Below are 8,773 nucleotides of genomic sequence, written 5' to 3' on the forward strand. Positions count from 1 at the left end.
TGTTTTTATTTCAGAGCAGATTTGACTTGTTCAAATTGTTTGTTAGCCAATTTAAGGAGTCACTTTGATGTCAGCTAGTCGACGTCAAATGTTCTGTTGTTTTTACAGGGGAGACACCCGCTATTGTCTGTGGGTGATGCCTAAACGCCAGCCCAGAAATGAGAAGAACCTACTGATATGACCTGCTGGCGCATTCCCCACATCAGATGTTCTTAAATGTCTTGATGATTGTTTTCCTTAACTACTTGCTGGTCGAGGTTAACAAAAATCATGACACACTCGGGATCCTTCCTTTTTTTTCTTTTTTTTTTTTGCCTGTCCCGTTTGGCTCTTTTGCCATCAGAATTATTGTCTAAAGGCGAAGAAAGATGCCCAACGGATTTACTTTACCAAATGGACCATCCCAGCCTTGCCGTAATGGTCCATTTGATTCACCTTTTATTGTTTATTTTATTTTCACTTGCTGAATACGGGACAGACTTGACTGGTGGAAAGAAAGGGGAGAAAGAAAGAGGGAAAGAAAAAAAACTGAGAAGAGGGACGGGGAAAAAGGGCAAAAAACAAAAACCAACAGAATAAGCAGACAAAAAATACATATATCGATCACCTGGATCACCTGTTGAGAAAGAAAAAAGAAAACAAGCAGAAGAAAACGAGTAATAAACAACATCACAATGATATATGGGAATATGACAGTAAATACTAAATATTAAACATTATTGTGCAGCAGGTGAGATCGACAGCGCACAGTGTGCTTTGAGGTAGGAGCCAAAAAGGGTGTAGTTTGTGTGTGTGATCACCTGTGTGTACACCTGTGAGCATGGACGCGCTTGTTTTTTGTTTTTTTTTAAAAGGTTCCTTCATGTAATGATCTGCTAGAGGGTGTGGGGGGCCACAGCCCCGTCCTCCAGGGCATGAAGCAGGTATGGAGAAGATCAAAACTCCAGACATCCAGAGGCCCCCAGAACACAAGAGACCAAGGAAGACTAACAGAGGGGCAGCCGCGCCACTATCCCAGAAAGAGCTGAGGAGAGTCCCAGATGAGGGGTCACTCAGCATCCGCGGAGCAGAAGCCAGGGGGGGTTGCAGTGACGTGCCCGTGAGCTCCGCCGGCAGCCAGCTGCGCCTGAGTGACCGAGCCCCGGGCCGAGAGGCCGAGGGCACCCCACCCCCGAAGTGGCCCGAGCGGTCAAGATTAAAGACAATCATGACACAATCAGGGTCCTTCCACTCCTTAGGTAGATATTTGTAAATGACCTTGTGTAAGGTTCTGAAGGACTTCGAGGAGGGTTGAAAATCATTTTTTGGACATCAGCCCAGATTTTCTTGAGCAAGCGGTTTTTAATTGCATAAATTTTGTCATCTGTGTAGAAAACACGTGCTTTTTTGGAAAGCACACATGACGAGTTCTTCCACGCAGATGTCAACTGAAAGCTGCTTCTGAGTCTTGATTTCTGAATACTCTGGCACAAGTTTCTCTGTGGATGCCGGAAGGTGTTTCCTAAACACAGAGGTGAAAAGTTTTTCACCTCCGTGTTCAAAATTCAACAGAATTAAAATATATTTCAGTCTGCAGAATAGTGCTGGGCGATATGACGATATATATCGTGTGGACGATAGAAAAGTGTCTATCGTGCCATTTGTCTTCTATCGTTTATATCGTTTCTAACCCGAATTTTACAAATTGTTACATAAAATATATCATTAACCCTTTACAACCGGTCGGAGCAGGCAAACTCCGTTTTGCCTAACTATTTTTAAATCCCTGTAGAACTGTAACCACGTAAGGTAGCGCAATAATGTTTTTTTTGCATATGAAACCGTAGGAGTTGTACTTACATCTTATTCCATTAGCTTGTCCTAAGTCACGGTTTTCTTCCACATATAGCTTTGCAAAAAATTGCATAAAAAGCACTTCCAGCAACAAAAACATAATATTCCAGACTTGCAGCAACAAAAACACAATATTCCAGAAACACGCTTTGCCGATCCGATCAGCTGTTCATAACACTTCCTATGTTGGAATATAAGTCAGCCCAACTATCTTATGTCCGCCATTACCTGTCCGAAACCGGAAGTGACGTCATTTTCGCGGAAAATGTAGTTTTTTAAGCTTCAAAGTCTATGTTGGTATTTTTAAAAGTCATGTTTGACTTTATGTTCTTCTATATCGTTTCTGGGATGCTTAGAAGTCAAATTACACTGTTGTAAATAGTTTATTTTGATGCACATGCTGTGTTTTTGCAAATTTGCATTTATTTATTTTCATTTTTCCTGTAGTATATAAAAATTTGTGTATCTCAAAAATAAAACTATGAAGACACTCAAAATAAATAAATGTAAAGATAAGCTCTGGCGGACTTGGTTCTATGGTAGGTCTTAAAGGGTTAAATAGCCTGTGCAAATATATATATACATACTCTTAACTTTATGCAAGAGAAAATAAAGTGTAAAAAAATGATATTTTTTGCAAAGAAACTCTGTCTTGTGGTTTCGCAACATGGTGCTGCTTTACATGCACCCGGATTTGCGACATGCTTTACAGTAACTCAAAACAAAGACTGCACCCTCTCCACTCGCTGTTTACAGACTGCATACTTTCCAGATGACCACAGGTCAGGTGGTATATCGTGATATATATCGTTATCGTGATATAAAATAATTCATATCGTGATAAATATTTTTTCCATATCGCCCAGCACTACTGCAGAATGTCTTCTTAAAAAGATCTTTGCAAGATCTTGTCCTTCCTGTTTTGTTTGTCTCCTTATTTATGAAGAATGAGTCTTTCTATGATCTGCTACATGCTTTTATTATTCACACTTAGCTGGCAGGAAGAACATGTACACCACTACTTTCCAACGCTCATATCTGTGTGGGTTTCTTCTCCTACCCTGTAGCTCACATCTTAGTGTCCACACAGATACTGCCACCTTGTGGTCTGGCATGGAACTATATTACCTTTACAGCAACAGCTTCTGATCATTACATCCCCCCCCCCCCCCCCCCCCTTTTTTAAAAAGTAAACATATCACCAAACATATGTGCCTCAAACAACAAACATTAAACATATGGCAGATGGCATCGGAATAACTTTTTTTTTTCTTTTTTTTAAAAATCATTATCATTAGTATTTTTTTCTAACAAACCGGCCCCAGACCGTAAAACTCAGCCCTCATCTCTCCTCCACTCGCAGGCTGAGCACCGGCTCCCCACAGGGCTGTGTGCTGAGCCCCCTCCTGTATTCTCTCTACACCTACGACTGCAGTTCGACCCACAACAACAATCTCATCATCAAGTTTGCTGATGACACCACGGTAGTCGGACTCATTTCAAAGGGAGACGAGGCAGACTGACGAGGAAGCCCTGAAGTTGGCAGCACGGTGTTCAGAAAACAACCTTGCACTGAACACTAAGAAAACCAAAGAGGTCATTGTCGACTGCAGGAGGCACAGCACTGATTAGCCCCCCTTTACACCAACAGGGAGCGTGTGGAGAGGGCCCACACCTTCCGGTTCCATGGTGTCCTCATCTCTGCTGACATCACCTGCACTGTAAAATATAACTTGTTGTTTCAACTTAAAAATATCAGGTACAGGGCTGCCTTAAATTTTTAAGTTAAGTCAAGAAATAGAGTTTGTTCTTATAACACAACCAATTGTTATCTTAATGAAAAATCACATGTTGTCTAAACTTTCGTCTTAGTTTAGTTGGCTGAGATTTGTTAGTCAGTTTAACTCCTTTAATTGTCATTTTTACTTGGGAAAACCTTTCAGCTAAATTAAAATAATCTATTGTTTAAACTCTTGTCCTAGTTCAGTTGACTTGGGTTTTTTAGTTAATTCAAATACTTTAGTAGTTCTTTTAACTTAGGAATCTATTTTAGCTTAACTAACATAATCTGTTAGCTAAGTTGATTTAAGTTTATTAATTAACTGAGCTCCTTAAGGTAGCTGAGTGAACTTGTAAATCAGTTTCATTTTAATTATCAGAGTTGATTGACTGGATGTAAAGAAAAATGTGTATTAAACATCTTAAGTTTTTTTTTAGCTTTCTAACATCCATTTCAGCAAAACTACCTGTTAGGTTTATCTTAGATCTCAGGTTTAAATATCTACATTCCTTTAAATTTTCTGTTGTTTACAGAAAAAAAAATAAAACCCCACAGATTCCATTAAAGTCTATCTGATCATTTCATACAGAAAGTTTGTTTTAAGAGCATGACAAGACAATTACTCATGAGCACCCAACATTCACCATTTATTGTGCCATCTTAGTCATCTGAGAAACAGAAAAATCAGTGACGTAGCTCATCAGGCTCACAATCCATCAAAACTCAAAGGCTGCTCCCTGTGAAACAATAAATTTGAACTTGGTCTTGAGCCCAGTTTGGGTGAAGATTAAATTCTGACCAATACTCTAGGAGCAGTAGTGATTCTTGTGAAGTAACAACATAAAGTCTGCATTAATGTAATGTATCAACGGGACACTTGCTATTTTAGACACTTGCAAAATTTTTAAACTTCATTGTGCTCAGTCACACCTGTTAGCATAAAATGTAAAATATGAAAACCTTTGATAAGTGACAGTAAAGATCAGTTTATAACAACTAAGACATCAAACTCTTGTATTTGTCTTCGTTTACAATTGCAACAAATTCCACAGAACCAATATCTCTGAAAATGAGTGCTGCATGCTTCTGAAACATTTGATAATATGGATATTTTAGAAACATTAGTTTGAGTCTGCTCAATTGCAAAACAAAGGAAAAACGACTGACTTGCATGAGATAAGCATCTGCAGAGTCCACCATTATATTGTTGTTCACATAAATTTCTTAAACCATGAACAAATGAGTAATTGTCTAATCTGGAATGTAAAGTGTAGTCATTTAGTGACATACAAAAGTGAGAATGAGAACTTGCAAGAATAAAAAAACAAACAATAAAATAAAAACTGTCCTTAACACTAAGGCAATTGTATGCTGTGAGCATACAATTACAGTTCTGCATGGCTTTCTGCAAGAGTCTGTTTCTTAGACCATGCACTAGTGAGATGCACTGCCTTCCACCAATGTTCATTAGGATGTTCTGAATGACTTCAAAGATGTCCTTAAGTTCCTTTGGATAGTCTATGTTGAGGGCAAAAAGAAGGCCCATCAGCATGGAAATGGCACTTGAGACATCCCTCAGATTAGACGGGATTACTGCCGCCTCAAGGACAACCAACACATCGATGATGTCTTCTTCTTTCACCATCACAATGCCAACTTTCATCCTCTTAGAAAACGTGTCTTCAATACCTGTCGGCTATAAAAGGGTTCAAAGACAAAAAAAAAAAAAAAAAATTACACAATTACAATTACACAATATTCCTTGTGCTTAAGAATTCATGTCTTTCCAAAGAAGAGCCATACTGATGCTTTGGATGATGGTGATTGGCTTTGGGTAACACTTATTAGTTGTTAAAGTTTTTTCAGAATGAGATATGCACCCCCATGTTACAAATCCATTTCTTGCTTTAAACAAAGACCATGTTCATAAATAACTGAGCATGTCTTCAATTGCAGAATTCAAACAAAATTTTCAATTTAAATGGTAAATGGCCTGTATTTGTATAGTGCTTTACTAGTCCCCTAAGGACTCCAAAGCCCTTTACACATTCAGTCATTCACACACATGGGTGGATGACTGAATCGTGACTCAAGAGTTGACAGTTCGTCTTATAATCGGAAGGTTGCCGGTTCGAGCCCCGGCTCTGACAGTTTCAGTCGTTGTGTCCTTGGGCAAGACACTTCACCCGTTGCCTACTGGTGGTGGTCAGAGGGCCCGGTGGTGCCAGTGTCCGGCAGCCTCGCCTCTGTCAGTGCGCCCCAGGGCGGCTGTGGCTACAATGTAGCTTGCCATCACCAGTGTGTGAATTTAAATCTACTTATGCTAAATGTTGGCTGTGCTCTAAACCAAATCTGGCTGAGAATACATGAAATGTGCAAACTGCAGCTACACTACAGGATCAGATTGTGGCTCCATAGACAATGCTTCTTTAATCAGTTTATTGATTAAAGTTTATTTTTTCCCCCTATATTAACAGCATGAAAAAAGAGCATATAGACATGGCTGAACAGGTTGCATAATTGGCACTGAATATCAACATCCACCTTTACCCAGCTGCCCAATGACTCTCGGCCAGTAACCTTTAATTGCTTACCCAGTCTACACAGTCTTTTTTCCAGGGTCCAGGACATTTCACCAAAGTATTGCCCCCCACAGCTGTAGCAGCCACTGCAGCCCCTTAAATATCCTAATATCTCTGCCATTACAATATACAATGTGAGAAATCAATTGTAAAGCTGAAGTGAACAGTACAGCAGCGAAATGTCAAAGACCCTGGTGAAGACATGAATAAACACAAGACACTAATAATATCAATGCTAGCTTGCCAGTTAGTTTCTCTGAAACCCAGACCAAATCCAGTGTCAAAGATCTTGTAATAATACATTTGGTGAGGAAAAAGTACACATGTTATCATGTGGCATCTATTGTTTCATAGATGCCACATGTTTAATTTAAAATCCACTGTGGTGCTGTCATTATTAAATTTACTAAAAGAAACAATGCTAACCTTCACAGTCTTGAAAGTGTGTGAGGGATCTTCCTTTAGAAAATGAGGTCCTCTGTCCTCTTCCTTTGTGTAGGGCTCTGGTCAAAGAAGTCAAAAAGAAAACAAAAACACGTTTTAAACAGTGTTTATGAAGCATGTAGACAGCTCCAAATTCACAGCTTTTTGATACATAATTCCATCAATATATGATTATCATTGGAGATTTTGAATCGGGCTTATCAGGACATTCAAGTAGAATATGATATCCAACCTACCACCAATATACATAGATTCTGTAAAAGTTACCACACTAAATGTCCGGTTGTGAAATATGATGACAGACTTTACTTATCAGCTTTCTTTCAATGAGTTCATCAGTTGAACTGGATAACCTAAAACTTAAACAAAGGAACACATTTCGCAGTTGAACACTTACATCATCATTGAAGCATTTTATGAGCCTAGTTAGCCCTTCTATGCCGCTCTTGATTTTGTACAGCTCCACGAACCTCTCCATAATGGTCAAGCACAACAAAAAGGAACCCTTTCAGGTCAACAGATGTAAGACGGGCAAATTCTGCTTCAACCTGAGCAATAGAAGAAGAGGGGTGGAGAGTACAGGCAGAATAAAAAAAAGATTCTTTGAGACCCAAATTTAAGCAAACGGTCATCTGAGGCCCATTAGAGAAAACACAAACACACAAAAGCAAACAAACAAAAAGATGCACTTTACCTGCCGTTCAGCAAACAAGGAAGTTCAGAGAACAATAAGCTCAGTCTTGAAATCTTTTAAAGTAGAATGATTGTGAAAATGACTTATGTGATGTAAAACTTTAGTAAACGTACGATTAAAAGAACACTGAGTAAAAGGACAAGTAACAGTTTCCTTATTCCTCAGATGTTTACCTTGATGAGCAATACTGTTTTAGTCCAACTGCCTCATTAAAGTTACACAACAGGCTTTTTACATTAAAGCCAGCAAGTCCATTACATACTCCCTTTTTAGATCTGAAATACTGTGCACATTCTGTGTATATGTAGTGGACAGCAATTTACCCAAAAGAGCGCAAAGTTTGCAAGTCCACCTCATTTAAATGACAAAGACAGATGTGATCATCTAGACCTGTGAAAATAAATTAATGACAAACTTGCAGTTATGGATGTTATTACAACCACAAGAACCTAAACAGTCTGCTCCATTGCTTTTGTTAATGAATCATTTGTTGGTAGCACGTCTGAAAATTTAGTTTATGCCACCTGCATGTGATCATCAATAGTGCCATATTACTTCTTAAGAAGTACCCTGACACTACAATCTTTATATCATTTGTTCTACAGAGCTATTAAGTTACAATATAATCTGTGGTGTTTCCAGTATGACAAAATGCACAAATTGTAACTTACCATTTGACTCCACTGACAAAAATAAATCCCCAGCATCAAGTTTGGCTTCACAGACCTAAAATAAGTAAAATAAAAATATATGTTATAATTATATTGTTTTCGCCATTTATTCATGTTTGCTAATTTTCTGACATATAAACAATGTTAGTTTTGTTACAATACAGAGAATGCAGTTTAATTAAAAGGTAAATTATGCAAAAAAACAAACAAAAAAAAACCTTTTGCAGTATACCATGCCAAAAATCAGTGTCTCTGATGCCAATTATTTTATCACTACAGCTCTTTTAGTATGGAAACTCACACAATCTAGTCATACTGTTCACAAGAGTTCAAAAATAAGTTAAAATGGTGAGCTGTTGTTAAGCATAAAGCATTTCAGGGTAACAAATAACTGCACAATATAATTAAAGCAAAAAATAAACACACTGGAGGACTATCTGATAAAAACTAATATAATGCTGGTTTGTAGACCATATTTTGTCTCAGTCCTCAGTGCACTCTTGCAGCTTAGCATGCAGCAGTTAATAACAACTTAAGTGATTACATAGGGGTAAACAGATGACAACAAGCATTGGAGTCCTGCCAAAAAGTTCTTTTTGAACCCAGTCAGTTATTGGAAATATTGCCAAAATGAACTTCCACCAAAATACAACAGCCTGTGAACTTGAAAGAAATTTACAAGTACAGAGACAATATGAAATAAGCTTTATTAATTAGCTGAGTTAGCTTGCTAATATCGCAACAGTGGTTGAGTGTACAACCTTAAAGC

General features: G+C 38.2%; 1 long non-coding RNA gene across 1 annotated transcript; it reads right to left on the reverse strand.

The window, feature by feature from the left end:
- Positions 1-4,928: 4,928 nt before the first annotated feature.
- On the reverse strand, positions 4,929-7,517 carry LOC134633380 (uncharacterized). Its single transcript, XR_010094732.1, has 3 exons — positions 7,037-7,517; positions 6,622-6,698; positions 4,929-5,309 (listed from the first exon to the last, which is right to left on the reverse strand). It is a non-coding gene; the product is annotated as an uncharacterized LOC134633380 (long non-coding RNA).
- Between the last annotated feature and the right edge of the window lie 1,256 nt (positions 7,518-8,773).

Source organism: Pelmatolapia mariae, linkage group LG8 (assembly GCF_036321145.2).
Source record: "Pelmatolapia mariae isolate MD_Pm_ZW linkage group LG8, Pm_UMD_F_2, whole genome shotgun sequence".
NCBI classification, from domain to species: domain Eukaryota; kingdom Metazoa; phylum Chordata; class Actinopteri; order Cichliformes; family Cichlidae; genus Pelmatolapia; species Pelmatolapia mariae.